Here is a 4,235-nt window from a genome sequence, read left to right as displayed (position 1 = left end):
AGGAATGGATACAGAAACTGTGGTACATTTACACAATGGAATACTACTCAGCTATTAAAAACAATGAATTTATGAAATTCTTAGGCAAATGGATGTGTCTGGATGATATCATCCTGAGTTAGGTAACTCAATCACAAAAGAAGTCACTTGATATGCACTCACTTATAAGTGGTTATTAGCCCAGAAACTTAGAATACCCAAGATACAATTTGCAAAACACAAGAAAATCAAGAAGGAGACCAACGTGTGGATACTTCATTCCTCCTTAGAATAAGGAACAAAATACCCATGGATGGAGTTACAGAGACAAAGTTTGGAGCTAAGTCGAAAGGATGGACCATCCAGAGACTACCCCACCCGGGAATCCATCTTCTAATCAGCCACCAAGTCCATATACTATTGTATATGCCAGCAAGATTTTGCTGAAAGGACCCTGATTTAGTTGTCTCATGTGAGGCTTTACCTGTGCATGGCAAATACTGAAGTGTTTGCTCACAGTCATCTATTGGATGGAACACAGGGCCCCCGGTGGAGGAGCTAGAGAAAATACCCAAGAAGCTGAAGTGGTCTACAACCCTATAGGTGGAACAACAATATGAACTAACCAGTACCCCCAGAGGTCATGTCTCTAACTGCATATGTAGCAGAAGATGGCCTAGTCGGCCATCATTGGAAAGAGAGGCCCCTAAGTCTTGCAAACTTTATATGCCCCAGTACAGGGGAGTTCCAGGGTCAATTAGTGGGAGTAGGTCGGTAGGGGAGCAGGATGGGGGAAGGGTATAGGGAAAATTCAGGATAGCATTTTAAATGTAAATAAAGAAAATATCTATTAAAAAAAGAAAGAAAATAACCATTTTAAAATTATAATTAGTTCAGTGACCAGATGAGTGGTTTATTCATGGCATGAACAACAAACCACTGAAAAAAGCAAATCAAAGCATATTTTCCCAAATATCTCAGCATTTTTGCTTTAATCTTCATATGCTATTTTTCCCAAATTTATTGATGTCTGATTGACAATGATGCATCTTTAAGATGAAGAATATGTGCTTACACACCACAGTATAATGATTATTCCTAACATATTAATCATTTTCCAGCATTGATTTCTTTTGTGGTGAGAACACTTTCAGTTTATCCTTTCTGTACATCTCAAGTGTGAATTATATCATTACTCACTAGAGATTCAATGTTGAAAATTAACTCTAAAGAATTTAGTTATCTGATAAGTTTGTGCTCTCTATTGATCCTCTTCCCAGAGTAGCTCTGATCTCTACAACCCACCATTCTTCTCTATTTATGTGTTTGGTAAGTTGTCTGTAAGAGTGATACATACATATTCCCCATATATTCATTATTTTGACCTTTACCCTTATATAATTATGTCTTATTAAATCATCAATATAATACATAGATGATTATTACTGCTTGGGCTGGAATATTCCCTAGTACATGGAAACTTAGCATCATACTTTTGAACCACCAATAGGTTAAAGGAGAAACCAAAGGAAAAATGTAAAAAAATACTTTGTGGCTGTTAACGTGTCATTTCTAGTTTTGTGAGACATAAACATCTGATAAGTAATTTAGCAATGATTGGAATAAAAAATAATCTCAATAAATCAACATAATACCACCCTTAAAAGAGCTAGCCAAAGATCATTCTAATCTCAACACCAGCAAGAGAAAGGTCATACAGACAGAGATAAGTAAAAGGAATAGGAAAGTATAGCAAAGGTCAATGTAGCTCTAGCATTGTATTTAAAAATTAGGTTAAAGTTTATTAAAGTAACTAACACAAAATTTTAAGAGAGTAAAATCAGAAATAAAAATAATAAATTAAAACTGAAACCACAGAAAAGGAAGAGTTAGAGACTGTTGTCAATATCTGTGTAATTTAGAGAAAATGGGTAAATGGTTAGACAAAAACTATCTACCAGCATGGAATCATGAAGAGATAGAAAACTTATATGGGATGAAAAAGCAATAAAATTGAATCAGTTCCAAACGTCTCTTATCAAATCAAAGCTTTTGACTACAATGTTTCAACTCACCAAACAGGTAACAAAGAACGGTGTCAATATTTTATGCTTCCAAAAAGGTGAAGAGAATACTTGCAAAATAATTCAATAAATTTTCAGGATGTAAAACAAACATATAAAGCCAAGGATTTACATTTCAGGGCATCTTTGTAACTATGTACTGGGGAGAATAAAAGAATCTACTACAAAGAATTCTAAGGAGTAAATATGAGATCTTATCTAAAGCACACAGTCAAACATCTTAGTTTCTTTTTTCAAGGCTGTGATAAAATACCCTAACATAACTTACTTAAGAAAGGTTTGCTCTTCAGCATACTGCCAAATATTACCATATTGTGTGAAATGACAGTAACTTGCATGTACTTACAAGTTTAAGAATATATAGGGTTTTTTCTTTTTTTATGGCAAGCAATTTAATTTTTTATTGGATAGTTTCTTTATTTACATTTCAAATGTTATCCCCTTTCCTGGTTTCCAATCTGAAAAACACCTTCCCCTATTCCCTCCCTGATCCCCCTGCTCACCAAACAACCCACTCCTGCTTCCTGGTCCTGGCATTCTCCCACAGTGGGGCATAAAGCCTTCATAGGACAAAAGGCCTCTCATCACATTGATTCCAGACTGGGCCATGAGTCCCACCATGTGCGTTCTTTGGTTGAAGGTTTAGTCCCTGGGAGCTCTGGGGGTACTGGCTAGTTTACATTGTTGTTTCTCCTTTGGGGTTGCAAACCCGTTCAGCTCCTTGGGTCCTTTCTCTATCTCCTTCATAAGGGACTCTATGCTCAGTCCAATGGATGACTGTGAGCATCCACTTCTGTATTTGTAGGGAACTGGCAGAGCCACTCAGGAGAGAGGCATATCAGGCTCCTCTCAGCAAGCACTTTTTGGCATCCACAACAGTGTCTGCGTTTTGGGATTGTATATGGGATGGATCCCCAGGTAAGTCAGTCTCAGGATGGTTATTTCTTCAGTCTCTACTCCACACTTTGTCTCTTTAACTCCTTCCATGGGTGTTTTGTTCTCCCCTTCTAAGATGGATCTAAGTATATACACTATGGTCTTCCTTATTCTTGAATTTCACATGGTTCATGAATTGTATCTTGGGTATTCCAAGCTTCTGGGCTTCTGGGCTAAAATCCACATATCAGTGAGTGCAAATCTAGTGACTTCTTTTGTGATTGGGTTACCTCACTCAGGATAATATCCTCCAGAAACATTCATTTGCCTAAGAATTTCATAAATTCATTGTTTTTAATATCTAAGTAGCACTCCATTGTTTAAATGAACCACATTTTCTATATCCATTCCTCTGTTGAGGGACATCTGGGTTCTTTCCAGCTTCTGGCTATTACAAATGAGGCTGCTATGAACATAGTGGAGCATGTGTCCTTATTCCATGTTGGGGCATCTTCTGGGAATATGCCCAGGAGTGGTATTAGTGGGTCCCCCTGTAGTACTATGTCCAGTTTTCTGAGAAACCACCAAACTGATTTCCAGAGTGGTTGTATCAGTTTGCAATCTCACCAGCAATGGAGTGTTCCCCCTTTCTCTACATTATCGCCAGCGTCTGCTGTCATTTGAGATTTTGGTCTTAGCCATTCTGACCGGTTTGAGGCAGAATATCAGGGTTGTTTTTATTTGCATTTCCCTGATGATTAAGGATGATGAACATTTTTTTAGGTGTTTCTAGGCCATTGGATATTCCTCAGTTGAAAATTCTTTGTTTAGCTTTGTACCCCATTTTATTTATTTTTTATTATTTTCTTTATTTACATTTCAAATGATATCGCAAAAGTTTCCTATACCCTTCCCCCTCACCTCTGCTCCCCTACCCACCCACTCCCACCACTTGACCCAGGCCTTGCCTTGTGCTGGGTCATATAAAGTTTGCAAGACCAAGGGGCCTCTATTTCCAGTGATGGCCGATTAGGCCATCTTCTGCAACGTATGCAGCTAGAGACACAAGCTCAGGGGGTACTGGTTAGTTCATATTGTTGTTCCACTGCAGGATTGCAGCCCCCTTCAGGTCCTAAGGTACTTTCTCTAGCTCCTCCATTGTGGACACTATGTTCCATCCAATAGCTGGCTGTGAGCATCCACTTCTGTGTTTGCCAGGCTCTGGCATAGCCTCACAAGAGGCCGCTATATCAGAGTCCCTTCAGCAGAATCTTGCTGGCATGTGCATTAGTATCT

Source organism: Mus pahari, chromosome 8 (assembly GCF_900095145.1).
Source record: "Mus pahari chromosome 8, PAHARI_EIJ_v1.1, whole genome shotgun sequence".
NCBI lineage: Eukaryota > Metazoa > Chordata > Mammalia > Rodentia > Muridae > Mus > Mus pahari.
The sequence above is the reverse complement of the archived record's forward strand: the minus strand, read 5'-3'. Positions refer to the sequence as shown.